Source organism: Cavia porcellus, unplaced genomic scaffold (assembly GCF_034190915.1).
Source record: "Cavia porcellus strain 051 isolate PalLab524CR breed Dunkin Hartley unplaced genomic scaffold, mCavPor4.1 scaffold_24, whole genome shotgun sequence".
Lineage (NCBI taxonomy): Eukaryota > Metazoa > Chordata > Mammalia > Rodentia > Caviidae > Cavia > Cavia porcellus.
The window spans coordinates 52,633,108-52,658,383 of NW_026947507.1; the positions used below are offsets into that span (position 1 = coordinate 52,633,108).

The window sequence follows — 25,276 nt, forward strand, 5'->3', positions numbered from 1 at the left end:
TAACGACCACATTTCTCACAAGGAGTCGGGGCATGAACAGAATACATTTTAGTTCTTTTTTCATGTCCTTCCCCTTGCTTCCCTCTTCTCCCCCTCCATCTCTTGGTCTTCTGATTTGCAAAAGATTTCTCTCCCTCTTTCCTATCACCTGTCTTTTATCTTCCCTTAATTTTGGTTTCCTCCTATAGGAGGAGCCTTGCGACATTGAAGCTTATATGTCTGATTTTTCCACTTAACATGATGGTTTCAAGGTATATCCATTATCCTACATGTAACTCAAGCATATCATTCTTTATGGCAGAGTATTACTCCCTGTTTTGCAAACACTGCTCTTTCTTTACCCATTCATCTGTTGTTGGACATATAGGGCACATCTAAAGTTTAGCTATTTTGGACTGTGCTCCTATAAGCATGGGTGCGATGGATCACCACACCATGAAGCCTTTAACATTCAAGAAAACACCTAGAAGAAAGTATTTGAGTAGACTGAAATTTCTAACTTCAGCTTTTTGAGAATCTCTGTACTATTCCTCTTCCATTTTAACAGGAATAGAATCATAATACACAGCATAGAATGAAGCGTGCGTGCATGTGTGTTGGTGTGTTTTCTCCTGAGCTCAAAGATGTCTCTGATTTTTCAAGTAATGAATCAAAATCAAACCTAATTTGGTCTGCAAGTTTTAATGATAAAAGGTAATTCTCTTTCTTTAATAGGAAAATTTATTTGGAAACCCTTATCGGAATTTTTAGGAGGAAAGGTTTTGTTTTGTTTTGTTTTGAATTTTGAATAAACTTTAGCTACAGTGTCTTCATATATTACATTCATTCAAAGGGAATTCATTTATGCAGAAAAAACTGGTCCAGAACATAAAAATGTCAAAATACCCTGCTGAGAAATAGCTTTTGAGCATTTTAAGAAACAGTTTTATCTCTGTCTCCTTCACATTTAGTGGGGCAGTGTGCCACATTTTAATTGAGTTTTTCAGTAAATAGTCCCTCTTTATGGGACTAAAATAATCTATATAGGTACCTTCATTTTTTTCCTTAAATACATTTTTCCTTTGCATATACTGTTCTTAATATTTAGATCCTTCTTTATAAGGATTTCAGATTTAGTCTCTTGCTTTTTTTTTTTAAGAATAAACATATAATACAAAATACACAGGTAGTAAATCCCAAGTATTTAAATATGAATTTAAGAAAGGAATTTGTGGGAAAATGGGAAAAAGAGAACTTGTGCTTATTAAGAAATCCAAAATAAGCTATGAGTGACTTTACCATGAGTGCCATTAAATAGAAATTATTGAGGAATTTGTCACTGTAAAATTGATGCTGTTATCAATATGAATGTGTGCAAATTGTCCTCTATTATCCACCACAGTCATTATTTTGAATAAATTGCTTTCTTATTCATTTGTGTCACTGTAAAAAACAAATGTTTCATCCCTCTTTGAAAGAGTCTTAAACAGTTTCTTCAGTCTAGATTCAATTGGTTATTCCAATCACCCATAGGTGGTTATGAATATGTAAAACTTAATCTTTCAACAAGCCCATCTTTGTTAATATTCCATTTCTATTCCATCTTCTAATATTTACACTCCAGTTTGCACAATGGTCATACTGACTGTTTGGCCATGCTAAGGTTTTGGTTCTAGTCATGATTTTTGCTGTGTATATCCTATTTATTCCTTCTTCATGCAAACATGTTAGATTTCAGTGATTGCTTATGTCAAGGAGCTGATAATTCACAAATGAGGCAGCTAACGCTTGCCTTGGAAGTACTAGAACATCAGCTAGAAACTAGCAAGTAAAGAAAGGAAAAGTATGTAAAAGGGATTCATAAGAGAGGTGATGGGGGGTTCCTGCGGATATACTGGTTAACCTGGTTCTTTAGGGCTGTCTAGAAATTCTTCCTGCAGGGATGAGAACAAGAGAGAGTGGTTGGAGCCAAGCTTTTGTGTTTGCCAAGTGCGAGTGCTATTTACCATGGAACTACGTTTCCAGTGGAGCTGAGGAGTAAGAAAAATGCGAGACTACTGGAGCAATTAAGTCAGAACCTGATCGAGGAAAGTCTGAATCAAGGAGGAAGAGGTTTTGTGTTTATGTCTCTTATTTTCAAACAGTAACCAGTCACTAAAAATTATGTCCAAGTCCTAAGGGAGCTACTTGATTTGTAGCATATATATTAATTTTTCATAATGATTTCTTGACATAGATAGTCCCCCTCTTTAATAAGTGATAAAAGTAATGTTCAGGTGAACATCTTGCCCAAGGCTGTCAGACTGGTCAGTGTCACAGCTGGAACTCAAACTTAGGTTTATCCAGCTTCAAAGACTGTTTCCTTTCTGGGACACACCGTGGTACTGGATTCTTTGAGAAGTGGATGAGCTGATCACATCTGAGGAAGGGCATCTGGTGATAGCACATTCTTTTACATAATCTGTAGGAAACTGAGAACCAAGGAGAAGACACTATGATGCACAACTACATGCAGCACTGTCCAAGCTCTGGAGAATGGGAACCAAGAGGCTCCAATAAATATAGACACAAAGCAGGAGAGTTCACCCAGGAAGATGGTAGCAGAGACAAGACTGTAGGATCAGTAGGAATGTTCCGCCAAATAGTGCTTTTGTATTAATACTATCAAATAAAACGCTGGAAATATATATATATTTCTACTATAGTCAAGTAACCTAGTGCCAGATAATACTCCTGCCAAAAGCAACTCTAAACTCAAAAACCAACAGCATGAAATATAAAAAAGTTGTGAGCCATTGGAGAATAAAATGACACCGGGAGGCAGCGAAGAGTGGATTCTGGGAGGAAGGGAATGGCACACTGTGTGCTGCGTACAGATCACCACACCCTGCAGAGCTTGGGCCAGAGGAGCAGAGCACAGAGCCCAGGGCGTGCCAGGCGCCAGGAGGTAAGACAGAACACAAAGGACACAGCCAGCAAGCAAGTGCCCAGAATTTTATGAATCTGCCTAAACCTCTGCAGTGCTCTGAACCACATTGTACACAGGGGAGAATCCAAGTAGTAGAACTAAGAATTAAAGAACCAAATGGAGATCTGGATTACTGTTACAGGCACAGGATTTGATTTGTAATTTGCATCAAACCAATTAACAAAAAACCAAGAAGTCTGCACTCTTTGGAGTAAGGTAACAGAATCCTGATGTGCCACAGTAGAAAAACAACAATATCCAAGGAAAGTGCATAATAAATTTGCATACAAGATTCGGGAGAAGCTGAGTCTCCTGAAGGGAAAACCAATCAACTGACGTCTACCCTGAGGCATCTCAGCCTGTGGAATTGAAGAGGGAGTTTTAAGTAGCGCTTCAAATTATGTTAAATTATAGGAGTCAAAATATGCCCATAATAAGTGAAAAGATAAGATATCTCAGCAGAGAAGTGGCAAGTATAAAAAAAGAATCAAGCAAAAGTTCTAGCACCAAACATGCACAATATCTGGGAGAAATGATGCTTAGGAGGGAACAGGAGAGACTGGTCACTGCACACAAAGGGAGAACAATGAAACCCATTCATTCTGAAGCACAGAGAGATAGATGTAAGGTACAAAAGTGACCACTGTCTCAGGAGTCTGCATGTGACACAACATCAAAAGGTACATTATTCATGTAATTAAAATCTCAGAAGAAAAGAGGTTTAATCAGATTTTACCTATTTTGTAGAGAGAGCTTAAATTTCCCCAAATCTAGAGAAAAATATAAATATGCAAATTTGACTGGAAAAATATGAAGCAAACCATACCCAGGAGACAATTGCTAAAAAGAGAAATAGATTTCTCATTAAGGAACCTAAAAAAACAGTGAAGGTAATAGGCACCAGAAATATATTTTTAAGTGCTAGAGTGAAAATCACAGCTAATCCAGGTGTCTGTGAAAATAGTCTTCAGGGATGACGACAAAGTGAAAACATAGCGTATGTGAAATATTAAAGGGAAATTTTCAAGATGAAATAGAATATAGAAAAATGGAAAGTCAGCTCTCCTGGAAGGAATTAAAAATGTGGAAAATGATAAATACCTGGCTACATATATTTTTTCTTAGTTTCTTTAAATTGTTTATGACTTTAAAACCAAAATTTTAGCAGCATGTAATATATGTAATTAAAATATGGTAAGTATTTCACATAGAATTGAGGGTTGGTACTGGATCTATGTATGATGTCAGTATTTTACATAAAGTGTTACAGTGTAGCCTGGAAAGATTATTCATGTAGACAAAAACTCAAAATTAGTGCCAAGAGGCAGAAGTAAAAATCCAGTAGAAAAATGAAGTGGAATTCTAAAGAAAGCTCATTTCACCAGTTCAACCAACTTAGGATGGATTGGACATGGAGGCTTCCAGCAGCGCTGTGTAGTGTGCATGGTGAGTATGGTGCAGGCTTTGCCTTCGATGTGCTCTAAGGGGAGTAAACTTCGAGTTTTCCAAGAAAGAAAAAGAGTGAGAGTTTTGGGAAAGCTCTATGTGAAGCCCTGAGCCAGGCGCATTGCATCCCCTTGAGTTTAGAAATAGAGGTCTGACTCCAGATGGAGGAAGAGGTAAAGTTGAACGTGAGGTCTTTGCACCGATCCAGTAAATAAATCAAGCCAAGCCAAGTAGGCAGCGAGTAACTCCAGCCACCCATGCTTGGCCAGGGGTTCTGTTTCAGAGCTTGACATTTAAGTGGGCTAGGACTACATCCACAGACAGGGAATTAGGCTGTGATTGTGGGAGGTCTGGGGTGAACACACAGAGGAGGAAATTGGGTAGAGATCGAGAGATGTGAAGTGAGAGAATGGTTGAAGAATGAAGCTAAGTCCTAGAGATACAGTAGAGGAGATGGGTGGGCAATTATTTCTAGAAAACAAACAGGAGGAAAACTAGGAAAACCCTAGAAGAGAATAACCATCATACAAAGGACTTCTGAGGTGTAGGGTTAAAGTGTCTTAATTCTGCTTAAATTTAAACACCTTTATCATTTTAGTAAAACACGAATTGCAGTTATGTGCTTATGATTACTCTGACAATGAGAGCATGAGTAGCAGCCGGCATGAATGAACTCTACTGTCCAACACATATTCAGTGGTGCTTTCTGTGTTCTCAGTGCTCTGTGACGCACTGGACAAAGAGTGAAGAGCAAAACAAACCTTTGCTTCTTTCCTGAATCATACATGTTTGTGGAAAATGAAAAGAAATACAGAAGTTAAATATTCATTGTTTAGTGATTCAGGTTGAAGCCCTTAAATATAGTGAGTCAGTATAGTTTCAGAGATATCCAAGGTGCCTTTATATTCAGATATTGTTCTTATGTAAATGCACTAGTCTCTAACCTGCAGAACAAGATAACTTGGATTCTATGGGTTGAGTTCCTCTCCGTGTTTAGAAACAGACTCAGGAATAGAGTGTCATTTAAAAAAAGACCCCCTGGATCCAGATAGGGACTCGTTGTCATGCCGCAAAGTCTAACCCTGGGCTTGGAAGGCCAGATACTTCTTGGTGTCCACGACTTCTCATCCCAAATTCATGCTAACGACATGAAATCCAATGTTGGTGTATTTATTTGTTAATATGACAATAAATAATACTTTTATAGACCAGCATAGTCACACTGGTATGATCTCCTCACTAAGAAAAGTCCTGTGGGATGCCAATTCATAATCAAAATCCCACTTTTACATTCTACTAACAAAATCACTGCAGAGACAGCGGGGAGTCACCATGCATATCCTCACGCACGGTCTCTCATTAAGCAGACATGCATGGAACACTAGTTTATACTGAGAAGGCAGCTTGCTGGGCAGGATGCAGAACAAGGGCCTCGGACAAATGAAAACCTGAGCATCCATCCAGATAAGGCAGCACATTCACCTCACCACTGCCTGCTATGAACTAGAAATACTGGAAGCTCTTGTCCTCACGTCGCACTTCACCTGTGCGCAGCTGTCATGAGAGATACCTGCTCCCTTTTAGGGAAATTCTGTATTTCTTGTCTTTTTGAATATGTTGATTTCACATTGTAGTTCCCCATCAAAGTTTCCTAGTTACCAGTTGTCATAGCTGGTGTTGTCAAAAGACCAATGCTCCTCCAGATTCTCCAAGTGCAAATAATAGATGATAACTACAACAGTAATCATTAGCAGAAATAACTTGAAGATATATATATGCTCTTTAAGGTTTCTGCTTTTGTGTATTATGATTATATCTTCCCTGAACTTTTAATTTCTTAACCATTAATCCATAAATCCATATATTCATAAAGTTTAAAAGTGACCTTAGAGACCATCTGACTCAACATCTTCATTTTATATGAGAGGGAAATACAGCCACAGAGACCTTTGGCCTGCAGCATGTGTCAGCTGTGCACAGTGGGTGCTAATCTCAGGGTCCACAAACCTTCAACCTTCTGTTTCTCCACAGCCTCAAGAATTAGCCTGCCACATAGATTCCTTCTGCGTTTTTCAACCTCGTAACTTCATCTTTTGAGTATTTCTGTTCTTATTACCTCTGCCATAGGGCAAGCATATAAAAAGAAAGAAATGCAAGATACTCAGTACTACTATTGTGTGAATTCAATTTATCCAAGGTAAATTACAGTATCATGAATAACAAAGAAAGGGGAGATTTTGTTTATAAAAGTACTCCGTGATACCTGATTCCACACTACTGTTGCCCTAAAACTTTGAACACTGTGCTCTTGTAACTAAGACCATCTTCTCTTCTAATGACAGGGTATATCTACACTGCATCAATATATCTCTTTGGTTGTATACACACACATGCACACACATACACACAACAATTTTATTCTGTTCTACCTAACCTGTCTATAAATTAAAGCATGTACTCAGCTCTCACCCTGAGCTAACTCTATTTATTTTATTTATTGTTTTGTGGTGCAGACGCCTTGCACTGCGTGTACTGTGAGGCACTCTGGCTACCACTGCTCCACATCCCCAATGTCTTGTTGTTTTCCTTAGTTTCTTTTTCTCCCTGGCCGATGGATCTTCTACCTCAACTAATGTTCTGGCATTTCCAGCATTTTAACCTTGATGTCCTAGTGTCCCTAAAGAGATGATCAAGCTAAAAGCAACAACAAGGATCCAATGAAAAATATTTTAAAAGAGGAAGAACTTGCATAATATTAAACTTAAATCAGAAATTCCTAATAAAAAACTAGAGTAAAAGCTGCTTCGCTATTTTTTGCTAGCACAAGAGTTTTCAAATTCTTTTTTGCACAATTTTTTCTCTGAATTTGTGGATTCAGCAGTGATAGAGAAATTCTATCCTTACTTATATTTGTTAAACTAAAACAATGAGGAGCCCCAAGGCCACAGCACAACTTGCTCTGTATGTATTCTATTGTAAAGATAGGGTAATTTAAAAAAAATTATCACATATTGCATATCACATTCAAATACACACAGATATGGGGAGGGGCAGGGTATTCATTTAAAAGTATAAAAATAATTTTTTGCATCCTTTATTTTAACTTTGTGGTTAAACTGATAGGCCTCAGAGAAATGCAGTTATTAGCTGCTTCCTTACTGAACATGAACCACGGCAGGGCAAGGCTCTAGTTAGAAGATAAGGACCTAGAGACATACACTTGTACCAGAAAATCAGGGCCCAACACAGAAATTTTGTTTTTTGTGGTTTTTGTTTGTTTGCTTGTTTGTCTGGGCACTGGGGATTGAATTCAGGACCTTGCACTTACCAGGCAGGCATTTATACCACTAAGCTAAATCCCCAGCCCTCAACACAAAAATTTTATGAGTTCATAGCAAATTATGTGATAACATTTTATTTAAAATTGGGAGAGTGTGGGCTTAATAAGAGAAGGAAGAGGTAACATACAGCAATATTTCACCCAGAACACACAATGCTTTCTGGAAAAGATTCTAGACCATTGCTATGACAAATAGTAAGTTAAAGCCACAAAAGCATATTATTCATCCCAATGTACATTTAATATAAAGCTATATGAAATCCTATGAGCTTCAAGCTTGCATACATTTCTTTATTTGAGTCATCAAATGGTCTATTTTGAGTGTCTGGAGGTAGGTGGTAGGGTACATTGTACCAAATGTGACAAAAGACTACAGTAATAGGAGGATGTGTACGTAGATCTTCTAATACATTGCTTCAGACATCTGTGAGAGGAAGGTCAAAGGGCAATTTGTTTTAGAGCATGGGTAGCTGAAAGTGCAAGGAACACTAGTTCCTGTTAACTTGATACTGGACATATAAAAGCACAGGAGACCACAACATTAGACAGCATCACTGGGTTCCTAGTTGGATAGATCTCTCTGACGCACTCTCTACTATTTAATGTAAACCTTGTCACTGTCTCTACTGCAAGCACAGAGAAACAGGCACAGGTCACACAGATGGTGAGGGAAGGGACTGCAGAACCCGCCCAGGGCATCTGGCCTCCATGTCGAAGCTCTCAATCATGGGTCCATCCTGTCTCTTACCAGTGCCTTTTGAACTGTGAAACATGAAAGAAGTATTTCTTGGGTTGAGAAGAGCCTCAGGCACATGGGTATGAAGATATGAATTAAAAAATGGTGGGGTGTGGTCTCCCAAGATACATAGGGCATGTGGGTCTCCGGGAGCCCACGCACAGGTAACAAGAGACTCACACAAGAAGGCGGAAGCAGATGGGAGACAGGAGCTGTGTGCCTGGCACCTTTGCTCACCTTCCTCATCCCCCCATGCCAGGGTTTCCAGATAACTTGGTAGCTCTCTCGTGTATCATGTCTGTGCTATTCAGCTTCTCACAGCTGGAGGAGCTCTGTTCCCTTCCTCCCAGATACTTTCAAACCATCCTATAAAACCATTCTAGGGTGAGTGATGAAAGAATAAAGTAAAACTGACTCTAGCCCCAAGCTTCGTAATGATTATTTTGGCTGGCTTTCTTCTCTTTTTCATTTCACTTTCCAAATATGTCTGTAAAAAGGATTTTTGCATTGCTCTTGGAGCTCTGAGAAACGGTATTTATTTTTCTTCATCAAATCATTTAAATAGAGAAGAAATATTGGCCAGGTACCTGGGAGCATTATTCGCATTCCAGACAATAACTGAAATTAGAGGTGGCGTTCCGGTCTCCTATGTCACCCGTGTGTCACTTCCCTGAGCAATTCCCACATTCGCTTACAATGAGGCTGCCCAGTCCTTAAACCACTAACAAACACTCCCATGTCCCGAGTTTTCCAACAAACACAACAGACAAGAAGTAGCTGGTCTCAGCCTTTATGCATATATGCCCCAGACTGACAAGTCTGCCTGGACACATGTATCTCCTCATTCAAATGTCATTAACACAAACACTCTGCCATCAGCGACAGGGAAGTGAAGAGCTGTGTGGGCACCTGTCGGTGGCTGACACTGCTGCTTCATTAATGTCTTGACCTCCTTGGTCAGCTCTGCATTTCCTTAAGAGAGGCTGCAACTGTCAGCTGCGGATCAGGATGGGAGCACAGATATTCTTTGGGTCAGGCACAGGGTGTAAGAACTATTTCAAAGGACTTGTCAATATTTAAAAACCATCAGTTTCCAAGTTAATGCTGAATTCTTTGCATCCTTGGAGACTTATAAGATTTGGTGAGCTGAGGCCCATGTTCTGCAGGAAATTTTTGGAATAATTTGTGAGCTTTGCAATGAGGATGAACTCACAGCCAGTGTGCCCCTTCATGATCAAACTGCCCACCCGGAGTTAGCAGATATTTGAATTATTGTCCTCAGTGGCCCTGCCACCTGTCCCTGTCTACATACTTCCAGATCATTCCCTTCGTCCTGTTAAAAGGATGATATAGAAAACAACTCAGCTCATTTATGAAGCAGGTGTGCAGTGTGTGGCTCTACCAGCGACATTTCAAGGACTGGGATGGAGGAAGTTTCCATGAGGAAACAGATCTTTACATTTAAAGATTAATGAGAGGAGAAAAACAAGCATGATCCACTAAGGATTGTGGGAAACCCAAAAAAAGAGAATCAACTGCTATGAGAATGTGAATGCCATCACATTTTGCTATGCTCAATTTATGCTGTGTGAAAAAAATCTTTATTATTCTATTAACTTTGATACATGTAAATGTGCATGCAGGTACATACGCAGACATACATCACACACACACACACACACACACACACACACACACACACACACACACAAAGTTCTTCTGTGTCTTTAACGAGCTGCCCTGTCGTGGCTGCTTCAGTGTCCTGAAAGGATTCAAGATGTTTACCTTTCATGTTCATTTTGCCTTCAGGAAGCAGCCAGGAGCTTCATGGAACCAGGTCTGGTGAATCAGGGGGGTGAGGATAGTTTTTCCCAGCCTGAGATGGTTCTCACCAGCAGCTTTCACTGTTTTTTTTGTTTGTTTGTTTGTTTGTTTTTTAATCACAACTCCTAAGCATACAAAGAAGACCGTGGACTGCTCCAAAAAGTGGTAAGAAAAATGGACTAAGATATTTGAAGCAATCTGAGGTATTTTGAAGAAGATTAATAGCAATGTGTCTTCAATGCCAGTTTTCTATTTAAACATACTCTGCATCTTTTGATCACCCCATGTATGTGTGCTTTTTCATATACACATGTGCATGTGTACTTGTAACAAAGATGAAATTTTATAATCATATGGGCAGGTATACACTGATGATCATAGATATTTTTAAACAAGACTTTTAGCCTGAGTCTCTCTCCCTGCTTTGAGTTTCACATAAAGAATTGTGACCTAAGATAGCGTGCAAACCACACAAAACAGCTGCACTCTAACACAGGAGTGTGGCAAACAGCTAATCACAGGCAGCCCGCGCATCACCCCATGGTAAGTTCAAATACAGTAGATGCCTGCTGTGGCTCATCAAAGGCTTTCTCCTCTCTGCTTGCGGTTTCACCCATGAAAATTTGCTGCTCACACTGCTGTGCGGAGCTCTCTGAGCCTCGGTGGTTCTGAGTGGTGCCTGATCCACGAACTGTTCTTTGCTCAGCAAATTCTGTTACATTTTATTTCTTTAAAATTTTTCTCAACAGTAGTTAAATCTTTCTTCACAACACATAAAAGATATATTGAAACCTGTTAGGGTTTGTGTCTAATGTTCCCCCAAAGCCTCATGTGGTCATAGAACTTTCTCAGAGGCTGAATAATCTAGAGTGTGAGATTGATCCTGGGACTGAGGTGCTGGGAAGAAGGGTGGGTGACTGTGGAATTAGCCCACTGACTGGACTGGCACCGCCTTGATCCTGGTGGAGTGGCTTGTCTCCTCTCTCTTGCTGCTTTTGCTGACATCCTCCACTATGACGGCTGTCCCTGGGTCATGCCACTCTGCCTTGGGTCCAGCCAATCATGGACTGAATCCTCTACAAGCTGTGAGCTAAATAAATCTTTTCCCCTTTAATTCTGAATGTCAGGTGTTTCATTTCAGCAGTGAGAAAACTAACCGAGAGGGAATCTAATGATTTTATAGGCTCACTGTCTGGATTATTCCAAAACCAGTGTAAGTCATAATGACACAGACTTTTGTAGTATTCCAAATTAATTTGTTTTTCTACATCCTCCTAAATTTGTGTTTTTTGGTAGCAAGTTTAAATTCCACAAATCCTGTCCTTTCCAGTTCATGATTTCATCATTCTCTGCTGTCAGAATTCACCTTTATTCACACTGAATGACCTTGCAATGTCATCTACATTGTAATAGGGGGAATTAATTTCCTACATATGTGATGAAAATGTCTTCGTGAACTACTTGCTAGCTAATTGTGATCCTTTCTTGAAATGTACTTCAAAATAATAAATGTGAATTCTAACTCCAGTTTTCGAAGGAGCAAGAATGGAGCTGATGGTGTGAACCGTGACTCGAGTCGCAGGTCTCCTCATCTGCAGAGTCTCCACTGGGGATGACACTGCAGGAACATAAAATAATGGCCAAGCTCCCTTTCCTTCTGCCTCTGTGCTTTTCCTAAGACCAACTATTTTATGACACAGGTACTTTTGAAAGTATGCGTTATTTATATTATTACTATTAAGCATGATCATCTATGTTAAATGTTAGAAATTATAAGATTGTAATTCTCTTCCTCAGTGAAAATTTCCCTTCATTTTAGGTACTTCTAATGGATACACAATTAAAGAGCTTGCTGATAACAATTAGGAAGCTGTTAAACAGTTCAGTGCAAAACCTCTTTAATAGTTGTGGGTTTTTTTTTAAACTGTTAAAGAGCCATGACATTGAGATAGTATTAACTAAATGCAGGGAAAATAGAGGTGTGATATTTTTTTTTTGTCTTTTTCCTTTTTATCAGTACCAGGGACCGAACTCATGACTGCCTGCTTGCAAGGCAGGTGCTTATGCTGCTGAGCTAAATCCCCAGCCCCTGAGGTGTGATTTTCAATTTATTTGACCTTTCACTTCTGCTCTTTCCATCAAATTTAATGGGTCTCCCAACAGGAAATATAGTTGATATGAAAAATGTTTTAAAGTAGAAGAACAAAAGCAAACAAACAAATAAAAATTCACACACACTCATGCAAATAATTTACTGCAGTCTCCTGGGAGGCACCACCCTGAAAGTCTATTTGCTTTTCTTTGCTCTGAGATCAAAGAACTTCCAAGAAATAGAGTATTTCCAGATATGAATTCCTGGGAGGTGAGAAGAGTACTATCACTTTGGGAGGCTTTTAAAAGAAGGCAAATAGAGAATTTAAACATATATAAAAGTGAAACCATGAAAAATAGCACCAACCTAAGGCTGAGTTCTTCCCTTTTAGAAATTCTTTACTGAAGTCCCAACCTGATCTACTTGAAGCCTTCAATCCCAGTGAGTTTCTCTTGGGAAAAGGTGCTGGCATCATGAACACAAACAGAAATAAAACCACCTGGGAACGCGGTGGTCTCGTTTGCCCTGCTAGAGCAGGGCCCTGAAAAGACAATAATAAAAAATAAAAAGGATGTATTCCTATTTGCTAGTACCTGTGAACTAAATGGTATCTTAAGAACATTACCAGAAACATTTCTATAATTTTGCATATCATTGTGTTATATAATATAATGTTTTGTTTACTTTTTTCCCTTTAGGTAGCTATGGTAATGTGTTCTAAATTTATGAAGTGACAGTTTTTCAAAAATCTGATAGAAAATCTTATTTGCTCATCATTTTACATGGGAAAAATTCAACCCGAAACTCTATCGAGGGCATCCCACACGGCATCACCCCAGTAGAATTTGAAAGCCTATGTATTTCATCTTCAATTAATTTGGGCATGCTTCTTTTTGCTGGCAGCAACATCAGCTTTCCCCCTGTGACATTTTGTACTTAGGAATTTTAATGGGAAATGAGTCTAATTATACTCAGTTTTCCACTTTGCTACCGCAGTCCTGTATATCTTGGTTTGTGCTCTCAGATCTCATCTTCTATCAGCGTCACATGATATGGAAAAGGAAATATGTATATTATATTTCTTAGATTTGCCAAGCCATTTTTTTTTTTGGTCTTTTTCCTTTTTATCGGTACCAGGGATCGAACTCATGACTGCCTGCTTGCAAGGCAGGCGCTTATGCCGCTGAGCTAAATCCCCAGCCCTGCCAAGCCATTTTTAAACATTGCTACGCAAACAACAAGAGCTCAATAATTGCTTACTACTCGTGTCCCTTTAATTTTTAAGACTCTGTCCCCAGCCTTCTCAAAGTCAGGGAGTAAGAGTAACAACAACTCATGGAGAAGTTGCCAGGCAATATTGCAAAACCACTTGCTTTTATAAAACACTCTTTTTCATGTTCCATATCATCAGACTTATATAAATTGAACTTAGCTGTTAGGAGCACTGCCACCGAGCTGCACAGAGCAGAGTTATTACTTCCACTTATGCCATGGAGCATTCCTCAGTGTATTTGATTATCTCTTGAGCCCCATGTGACAAGCTAAGAGGAAGCACAGTTCTTTCTCCTGTATTCACTTATTGGACAAATACCAACCGGTGTCTTCCCTGTACACGACATTGCACTGGGTGCTCTAAGTGATGAATCAGTGGCATGCTAACCTTCCTGCCTTAGGGTGCTTCCTCAGACGGTGTAACAGACACCGACAAAGCCAGCCAGAGGGAAGCCACCAACGCTGAGCCACAGGGTTCCCGCAGCATGGTGTGCAGAGAATAAAGTGACCAAGGCTGGGCTTCATTTTACAATTCACACAAAATGTTCAGAGAAGCCCATTTTATTGGGAAAAGGAGTGCATACGATCACTGTTCAATTTTTTAAAACATTTTATGCTTTTATACTGGAGATAATACGGGAACATAATCAAGTAAGATCAAGTCAGTCCATCTATTCTTAAGAAAGGAAGAAGAAGAGAAATAAACAGAAGGAAAACCATAAAGATAAGGAGGGAGATGGAGAACCCAAGTCACTGGGAAAGAAAGAGTATTTTTAAAGACTTTAATGCTTTAATACAACCAAAAGCCGTGGATAAAATACAGATTGGTAGGTTTGACATCTGTTAAAACTGCAAATAATAAAGGAAAAGGCTGAGAAAGAAACAGCTGGGGATGACATCACAGTATTTTATCAGCTGTAGTTAGCTTAAACCAGTGGCTCTCAAAGTATAGTGTATATGAACTGTTTATGGATGAGGTTAACGTTTCATGCTCTGGGCTTCAGCCCAGCATCCTTATCATAGTGGGTGTGCATCAGACTTTGGAAATCTACAGCAGTCCTTGGTGAAGAGACGAGAAAACCTCTACAGCTTCTCTCTGTTCTCACCCTTGGGGAGAAAGCTTTCATCTCAATCCTCAAAGACGAATGTGTCCTTTCATGCGTCTGTCTCAGAGCTGTGACTGTGACCCTCCTGGCTTCTATGATGGCAAAGCCTTAGCCAGTATGATGGTCTCGAGAAGGTGACTATGCAGGTCCTGGGAACCCCTCATCTCCTGCTTGGTGACCCCTCATCTCCCGGGACCAGCCTAGCTGACAGCTAACGTAGCCTGCCCTTTTCAGCTAGGCCTGGGAAAGCAACTGCACTCGTTTGGTCCAATGGGTCTTCCTGTCTTCCGAGTGTCCCCTGAACTGCCTGGTGGTTCTGCAGTCCAGCCTTCCTGTCACTTTCACTTCCAAGGTGGATTAGTTTGAAAGTAAACTAAATGGTCACCTGATTTAAATCTAACAGAGGGAAGAGAAACTGAACGCTGCTGATACAGCACGAGTCCAGTGAAGAATACTACAGCCTTCTGCCGCTCAGCCAATCAAATGCTTGATCATTTTAATAAGCTTAATCATTTTGAACTTGCAAACATGGAATCTGAGTTAAGTTAGGAAGTAATTCCTTTCTTCTACATATACAGGATCTTGACAGTTGAAGCAGCAATCATTTCTTTTGAGCTTTTTCTTTTTCTTTTTGGCAAGGCTGAGGATTTAACTCAGGGCCTTCTCACTAGGCTACATCACCAGCTCTCTTTAAAATTCTATTTTAATATTTATTGATTGAATTTTGAGGTAGGCTAGACAGGTCATCAAGTTGGAGTTAATGATCCTCCTACCTTAACTTCCCAAATGGCTGGGGTTGAAAGTGTGTGCCGTGACACCAAGCTTGAAGCAAGTAGTTCTTATTTTTCTGAAAAGAATTAAAACTATTAAATAAACATATCTGATGAAAACCAGACATGTAGGGGTTTGAAGAATATTAATATAAAGTTGGCTATTAAAGTAGTTTCAAATGATAATAGTAAAAAGAACAAATCTTTTCTTTGATTAAAGCATCATTTTTCTTTAAAGCTGAAACAAGACTCATTACCTTACAGAATCACTTTCCACAGCAGCAAAGAGGGAAATATTAGAATACGAGGAGTTACTAGATCTCATGGAATACAAACATTCCATTTTTGTGACTTTCCTTTTCTTTTCCTGCATAAGGAGAACGTATTTCTAACATGGTCATGCTGCTTAGGTTTTGTACGGGGATACAGTCACATGCCTTACATTCTATAAATGCCGGCTGCTAACCCTAAGCGCTTGATGTCTGCATGATCCTTATGCACGTTGCTCCATATCTTGCTGTGGGTGGAAGAGGCTGTTTAATGAATATGATGGTAGCTGAGTTTTCTCTTTTTGTTTTTTAGTCATACTGGTTTTAGTTAAGCTATTAGCAGCATTAACTACTGCATAAGAAGTCACATAGAGGAGGTGCGTTCTCGGGGGAAATGGAGCCCGAGTTCTGCAGAGTGAGGACGATACAGGTACACACCAGGGCAGAAGCACAGGCAGGGACTTTGCTGACCTTAAGTAAATATATTTTAAAAAGAAATCTGCACCAACAAGGCCTGGGTTTCCAATGTAGAAGTTTAGAAGTAAAACAAAAACAAGAGGTAAAAATAAAAGCAAAAAAACCCAAAAGAACAAAAAAACAAAAAACCCAAAACTAACAAGATAAAAATTCCTTCACCGCAGCAGTCACCAGTCTCTCCCTCATCCTTTTCTTTTCTTTCCCCTCCGATGTCTTCTCTTCCTTTTTTGTCATTCCTGCCTTACCCATATTTACCTCTTATGCAGACTACTCATTATAAGTATGTCTTGTTTTAATCCCCAAAGTTCTTCCATAGTAGCTCATGATATATTAGCAATTTTTTTTCCAGAAGAATGTGGCTGTTTGCTACCAAATCATCACTAGTTATAGTAGGTTATGTTTTATTACAAATAAAAAGCTGAATTAATTTACCTGCATAAAAACATAAAAGTATTTTAAATATAAAATATAAGCATGATGATTTTCCATGTAAAAGACTCTTTAAGACTATTTAGCCTTCATACTATTAAATAGAAATTTTCTTCTCCACTGCAGCTAGGCTGGAGCCTGCACTGATAAAACCTCGTGGAAACTGCAGAAAACTGAGAGCCACATTGCTTCATTCATTCATGAACACACTGATCTATCCAGCACAGGTTCGGAATTACTGGGCTAACCACATGCTAGGGCAAAGGTAAGAGGACTTCAAAGGGCTGCCCAAGGACAGAGCTGGCCTTCAGACGTGTTCTCTGATGCCTACACAGTGATCCTAATATCTACGAGCTGGGATAGCAGATCAGTAGAAAGGTGTACTCTTTCTGTTTTTAATTAAAAAGCCTGGCAGCTCCGGAATGACTGGCTGGGCCTGTGTACCCCGGTTCTTACGAGCTGGGCTCTTCAGTTTGCCATAACAGCCCAGCAATCCACATCATGTGACTTCAAATCACACCCTTTCCACCTGTTTGCTTTCCAAGACTGACCACGACAATCCTCCACACTAAAGGTCAGTGGAATTCCTTCATTTTCCCCCTTATGTGCTGCCTGCACCCTGGTCCGCTGCTTGCGCTATCTACAGCCTGGTTGTGTTCAACAGTCTTCTATGTGGTCCTTGAGCTTCCTGCTACTCACATTTCTAATCCAATCACTACACTGCAGAAACACTGCATTTGCTTCGATAAAAACAAGACCACAGTGCAGTGGCCTTTGTCTTGGGCTGGGCTTTACATTTACTTCTGCAAAATCTATGGTTGGTGCTTGTGAACTGTGATCTTCACTTGCGAGAAATAAGCTTGATAAGGGCCTTTCTAACAGTATTAAGATAAAAAAATTTGTCTCAGATAGACAAGCTGATTAATTTGAAAAAGGAGCTTACTTACTAATCCAGCATTTCAGTTGCACACAATCCTGTTAGAACTAGGCAGGGTAGTTGTCAATGGACACGGGCATAGTTGAAAAGATCAGAATCAATAGCATTACAGGACATTCTTCCCGAGTGTGGAAATGCTACCACTCCTACCAGCTTTAAAGGAAGCCGTGAAGCTAACGTACCATGTAACCTTTCTAGAATGGAAGGATTAACATTCAGCTGGAACTGCCCCATAGTGTGTCTATTGACAGAGCATTATGCATGGAGCTTGAATTGATCCGATGACTTAAATTTCTTCTCTTTCCTCTGGTGTAAACCAGAGGGTCCTATTATCCTCCCTACCTGCATGATCATCACCAGGTCCTTCAGAGTGGAACACAGACAGGATTTCAGAAATGTCACCTGCTGCAGGAAGGCAGCACTTTCAACACGTGATTCTTCATCAGTGGTGATGCCATCTGAGATATTTACTTAAATCATTATTCTGCATGGCAGCACTGCTTCACTGATTTGCTTAAGAAAGGAGAAGGCCTATTAATGTATGTGATTCTGATAGGCATTAAAAATAGTTTCTGGTTAAAATTGAGAGAATTCCTCCCAATCTAATACCTTCCTGGAATTTTTAGCTATGAAAACATTGGTGTTTCAAAATAGTGTGATGGGGTTACAATCTGCAGGGCCCTTACATGATTGTGTGTGTGTATGTGAAATAATAATGTTAATAAAAACATTCTGTAGTTATAAAATCCAGATATTATATAAATCCAGATATTACATATATATATATAAACTTGATTCTTTGTGGTATCTTTGCTCTACTCACAGAATACGCAAATACTGAAATAATTTCAAAGCAGGGTGATGGCTGCTTTTGGAAGACTTGACAAAAAATACAGAAAATGAATCATAACATGGGTTCCTAACAATAGATATTTTTGGTAGGATACTGCGGCAGCTTCCTGTCACACCAAAATGCTTAGTAGAGTATTCATGATGATTCAAAAATAAATTTCCTTTGTAAAAATAAAATTGAGGTTTCACAGGCCGACTGCCTTCATGCTGTAAAAGGGCATAACTATGCTGTTGGTTCCAGCAGGTTATTATGAGCTGCCTTGAAAAACAGTTGTTTCCACTTGAAAGAGCTGCGTATGGCGTGGCATTTGGAACCTAGCTGGACGTTAACCTCCACCGGTTCCACCAGTCAGCGGGTGCCCATCGCTGTAGCGGTGACATGAACAACACCTGTGACAGGGGGGACGGCTGCAGTCGGGTCGCAGTTCATCCCTTCACCAAAGCGAACACTAGTGCTGGCCTCTTCCCACCACCACGCGCTCCAGGATAGTGAGCTCCGCAGGGAGCCGGAACCTCTGCCCGCAGGGCTTGCAGAAACCAGGCTGCCAGGTGCCTTGGCAGCCCACCTGCCGCTCTATGCCACTTTGGCTGCACCCAGAGTCACCTCTGACTCACGGGAGCCTTCACATGTCCTAGAGCTTGTTCCACTTCATCACACGCCGAGGATGGCACTTGTCATCATGCGTGGTCGCGCGGCACTAGAGAAGCGGAGGCCGGCGCAGAGCAGCTCCCCTGGCTGCAGGAGAAAGGTGCTTGCCGCCTCGCGGGCTGTTGCGTAGCACACACCTTTGGAGGAGACGGCGTTTCAAGTGGTTTCTTTTCTCACTTTCAGCTCTCATCCAAGAAGTAGCCCCTCAAGAGACGCTCTGTGTGGAAGGGGTGCAGGATTGGAAGAGCGCGGGGTGAAAGCCGCTTGCATTGGGGTGGAGGCAGCCGGGCAGCTCGCAGCCGCGCCGGGGAAGGAGACCCCGGAACAGGGGTGCCTGCGAAGAATCTCTACTGCAGAACCGCCACCATTCTCCTGAACCGTTTCTCCTCCTTTACCCTTAGTTTTATTTATTCACCACCATCTTTCTTTTCCCAAGTCTCTTTTAGTACTAGGTATGTTGGGATAAAAATGTAGACTGAAACTTGCAGTGAATTTCGATGTCAGTCCTCTGAGCGACTCTAGCAATACCTGATTCACTGCCTACGTAAACAAAGAGGGATGAGCGTGCGTGCGTGCGTGCCTGTGTGTGTGTGTGTGTGTGTGTGTGTGTGTGTGTGTGTGTGTTTAGGAAGGAGGGACTCAAGAAAGGACTTTGCAAAGCCATAACTCAGCTGGAACACATGTGCAAATACTTACAGAAGGGGACCGAGCACCAATAAGCAGAAATTCCAAGAACACACCAGGGGGAGGAGGCTGTCTTGGAATCATGACTTTGCTACTAGCTGGTCAATTTGGTCCTGTGCTTTAATCTCTTAACAGAGTTGGAATTCAGTTTCCTATGTTAAATAGCATGACCCTCCACACCCAAATACTCAGAGCAGCTCTCAGGCTTATTCCACAGGGCCACTTGGCGTCCTTGTTCAAAGCCATGGGTGTCCAGGTGATTGTAGACTGACCCTGGGAGCTGGAGTGCGGGCGGAAGTGATCTGTGCTGTATCCAGGTGAACGCCTGCAATCCACACTGTGCATGCCTTCTGTAGATCGGCACAGCTACATAAAACATCTTAATTCTTTTCTTTTTAACTACTTTCTCTTCTATACCGCTCCCCCCCCCACATCCATCTCTTGGTCTCTTTCCATTTGAAAAAGATCTGTCTCCCCATTTTCTATTATCTCTGTTTTATTTTGCTCTTTATTTATACTTTGAGTTTCTCTTATAGGAGAAAGCATGTGATATTAAATACTGTGGACCTGATTTACATCCTGTAACACTATGGTTTCAAGATGCACTCACTTGCCAACAAATGACTTATCTTTCTTTACGACCCAGTAGTACTCCATTACACCACGTTTCTTTTTATCCAGTCATCTGCTGATGGATACACAGGCTGCTTCCGAGAAACATGAGGACCTGTCATTCATACTCCACAATCAATTGCTCCTTTTCCTCTGAACTGAGAGCTGTGTACCCCAGATTATATTAGCTATGAAGAGAAAACAATGCCAATAAATGCATTTGTCTGATGAGTTTAAAATGTCAAGCCCTTGGGTCATTTATGAATTCATGGCATGATGTACATCCGACATTTTTATGGGTTGTGAGAAAACCAGAAATGTTTTATGCTCTTGCTCATTTTTGAAAAAGAAACAGTGATTACAATTTTTAAAACTCCATTATTTACAGGACAGGGGATACAACTGATAAACATGGAAGCATTCTTATCAGGAAGACTCACAAGTAGTTTTTCTTAGACGTGCAATAATTAAAATGCTTGACTACTCATAAGTGCTTTTTAAGGAAGAAATGACTATTTGGGTAATTTTTCATAAAATGAACTTGTGCTTTGAAATTTCCCGGGAAAAAGTTAGACAGTTTTAGAGTCCGATGCTTTACAAAGCGAGAACTGATGGCTGACAGGTTTAAACAGTCAGACTTGCCGGCCGTCCAGGAGTGCCTGGTAGGGAGCTCCCACACTCTGGGGTACGGAAGCTTCTGCAGCAGAATGGAGAGATCTTCTCTTTAAAGCCAGCAAGTTTTCATTTAAAAGCACCGAGTAGTTCTACTCAAATGATGATCCCTAATATCCTTAGCTCTAAAACCCATGATTTCCTGGGCACGAACTATTTGTTCAAGTTAGAGAAAGCCAGAATTTCATTTCTGTGATTTCACTCTGCACCAGAGCCTGGTTACAGAAGTCCCTTGGAATGCTAGGAGTGGCTTGGGGTAGAGACTTAAAAACTTTCTTTTTCACTGTTAACATGTTAACGACATATGCTATTGGTTGCTGCTCATACTGCATTTCCACTGTGACAAATGAAACAATGTAGTTTAATTTTCATACATAGACTATTAAGTGAATAAAATCTGCATGTCCAATTTCTTAGCTCAAATTTTTACTCATTCTGTTATTGGGGAGATAGTTTTCTAAATAAAATGGGGCAAGACTATTGAAATATAAGTCTAAAACAAATGACAAATAATATTTTGCTATTAGTATATCCTAAATATTGCATGGCTCCCTTTACAGCTTGGTTTTATTAAATATGATTTTAGTCATTGCCAGCTATAAAATTTTTAATATAATTATGAAGGTAAATTCTTTGCAATACTAAACTACTGGTTTCGGGGTGCTACTATGATTGATTATACATGTCAACTTGAATGGACCACAGAGCACTCAGATACTATTTCTGTGCATGTCTGAGAGAAATTAATTAATCAGAAGACTGAGTAGAGTACCTTGCTCTTCCCAAGACAGGAGGGACACATCTAATCCATCTATTTTTTACCTGACAGAGGAGAAGGCCGAGGAGGAGGAATTCACTCTCTGCCTATGTCCAAACCTCTTCCTCCAAACTGAGTTGATCAGTGGCCAGAATTCCAGGTGCATTTCGAGCCAGGGTCTGTGATGTTAACCAGATGCGGAGGAGCAGCCACATCTGTGGACGTGGCCAGAGCTGCATTTTCAACTGAAGCAGTGTCAAGGTCAGGTTCAGCCCTCGACCTCTGACTCCTCCCAAAGCATGTGGTCCAGCAGAAGGGGAAAGGCCGGGCACCAGGATGCAGGTGAGGCTCCTGAGCAAGAATCCCAGAGCACTGGCAGCAGGGAGGTTCAAAGTCAACAAGCAATGTGGAGAAAAGAAACCGCCAGGAATCCACGGTTTCTAACCCTAACTGGGCACCCAGCGTGGTCAAAAGCTCTTCTCATGTAAATCTAGAAAGCTCTTTCATTCTGCTTTTATTTCAAACTCTTAGCTTTCTCTAGGAGCTTGCAGTGAAACTACACTTCCCTGTCAGTCAGAGGATGCTTCTCATTCCAACCTCATTGGGCCCTTCAGGAGAAAATGACTTCAACTTTTCCTTGAGGAAGAACTTCCCTGCAGTATTTATTCATATCTCCTCACCTTTCCTTCTGTGACAGGGGTGGTGGGTTGGGGGGCACACTCTTCTTCCTGTCTGACCCCTCCTTCTTTATTGCGAGTCCCAGCATGCCTCACTCCAAAAGGCCTTGTTAAACCAGTATCTCCCCTTTTCCCCTCCACTCCGACACTCTTCCATTCTCTCCTCTCTTGCTTTTCCCTTGCTCACATACAAACTAGTATACTGGAGTCCTTGGACATAATAATAAAAACAAGGGGATCACATTTTTCCATCCATCTCTTTTTCCCTTTTCATCTGAACTGAAGACAAAGAGCTCTCATTTTTCTGTCTCTGGCAAAATTTAATGCCTAAGTCAGGCATCAAATCCTGCAACCCCATGGAAATGTTCCCAGGTATAGTCACCAACTTCTTTTCTTGCTACATAATCCATATTTCAGTGCTTATTCAATCAAATATTCTGCAACATTCACACTGCTGGCATTGTCTTTTTTCTCTGTTTAATGTCTACAATTATGCAAGATATTTTTGTCTACCAAGTTTCACCACTTTGAGTCCCTCTCCCCTTCTACTTTATCGCTGTGTACTTGTTCAGGGGGATATTTCTGATTCAATCATCACTTCACTCTTTTATCTCCATATACATTTAAATGGACAGAATGACTTAAAATCAGCCTCCTGACCACAGCTCTAGGCTAAAACATGGTAACATCTAGTTGGGTAAAAGGATGCCCAACAAAGGGCCCAGTTTTCACTTAACAAGTCCTAAACTAACCTTGTCATCTGGGCCAATCCCCCTCTTCACCCCAACCTTAAACTCTTCATTAGTCAACACCTAGGACAGTTTAGATGGACTGTCAACCTGAATGACTTGTGATGCCCCAGGGGCATTAGTGAAGCATACCTGAGGGTGTGCCTTGCTATGTCAAGGGGGTATGAATTTGAGTACCCTATCTGCTTGCCCCATCGCTCCTGGTGATGTTCCCTGCTTGCTTTCCAGTGCTATGACTTAAACATATTTGCTCCATCGTACCTTTCTGTGATGATGCCTCTGTCTTGGAGTCAGCTAACATGGACTGAATTCCTTGAAACCGTAAGCCAAATTAAATCTGCTCGTTTAAATTGCGACAGTCAGGCATTACCACCCAGCCTGGGAAAGCTGGCAGGCAGTTTTTCTGAAAATAGAAGGGCCCATGCCAGCAATGGTTTAAGGCATTTTCAGCATACTGGCTCATTTAATCCTTGCAGTAACTCTGCACATTACAATTGTGACTGTGGCCTAGTATAATAGCACTGTTATTTACCTGGTTGCTAAAAAATAAACTTTGGAGACCATGTCAGGCTTCTCTTCTTTTACTATCATAAATATTTTCCCACATCCTAATTAATCTACTTGCATAATATATCTCAGTTCCTCCCTTTATCTCCAATCTGGTTTGAGTCTAGACAAATGTCTAGCAGTACATTTTAACAAATCTTTTACAATGTAGCTAATTTTCTAAAATTCAAATATGATTGTTTTCTCCTATGTTAAAAAGCCTTAAATAATTCCCTATGGGTTTCAGGGAAAAGTTCACATTTCTCAGCTTGTAAGAACCTTTCCTGAACTGTCTGTCCTGTTTTGCTGCCTGTCTACACGTACTGGAAGGAAACAGCTCTCCGTTTGCATCTCTGAAGGTCTGTAACTATGCGTGTTGCCTTTCTGGGCTGCTCTTTAGCTACACCCTGTCTTCTGCCTACACTCTCCCTTTCGTCTTTTTCCTTTTTCTGCTCATTACTAATCTGAAGAAAAGATCTTTAGAAATTAACAATTAGAATACAAAAAAGGGGAAAGCCAGATGATACAAATGTATTTTCAAAATGAATTTCTAGGTAATAGGGTGAAAGAGTAGAATATCAGAGAATAAGAATCATCCTGAAAATTGTCCAATCTGTCCTTTGTCATTTGGTCTTTTGATGGTTGGCACCATAACAAAAAAGAATTTCATCTTCTAACATCGATGCCTGAATAGAAAGCATTGCCACTACACTAAGATTAAATTTCACTATAATCACATGATGAGGGAGAAGAATTTTTCTGTGGTGAGGCTAAGGCTTGGAAGTGTTCATTTACAATGGATCTGGCCTTTCAGAGAGCCCAGGAAATAGGGGGTGGAATGTCCAACATCAGGAAGACGCTAGTGATCAAAAGTAAGATTATTATGGTTGGCTGATAGAATATAAGAAATTGGAGATCTTTGGAAGAACTGTATTTAAAATGTGGTAGAAAAATATCTGCTCTGAGTTCAAACTAATTATGGAAGCTAATATTTTTGAGTTTAGTACATTAAATATTGGTGCTTCCATTCTGTAAGGTATGGCTTGTGTTTAGATGTCCCCCCAAAGACTCATGTGGTCAAAGATGGGGCAAGTGATGCTGGAATTAAAGATGTGTGGGTACTAAATCAGCACACTGGTTGGTTTGGCACCCCTTACACACAATCCCAGTATCCTGGATAGATACGGTATAAAGGGGCACAAATAAATTTCTAAGGTCCACTGATTGCTTTTACCAGTTTCACACCTGCCATGGACTGTTTGTTTCCTTCAATGCCCCACCACATCACCCTGCCTCGGAGCCAGCCAATTACGGACTGAGACATCCTCAAACTGTGAGCTAAATAAACCTTTCATCCTTTAAAATGGGGTGTTGGTTATTTTGTCTCAGCAATGATTAAGACAGCAACTAAATAAAAAAGTAACCAAGATAGG

The 25,276-nt window shown here is 40.4% G+C and overlaps 1 protein-coding gene and 1 long non-coding RNA gene across 9 annotated transcripts in view; one reads left to right on the forward strand and one right to left on the reverse strand.

The window, feature by feature from the left end:
• Positions 1-25,276, reverse strand: part of Nkain2 (sodium/potassium transporting ATPase interacting 2) — a 945,741-nt gene that overhangs the window by 200,152 nt on the left and 720,313 nt on the right. The gene's annotated exons all lie outside the window — the stretch shown is intronic.
• Positions 18,437-20,681, forward strand: LOC134472766 (uncharacterized). Its single transcript, XR_010042732.1, has 2 exons — positions 18,437-19,246; positions 19,330-20,681. It is a non-coding gene; the product is annotated as an uncharacterized LOC134472766 (long non-coding RNA).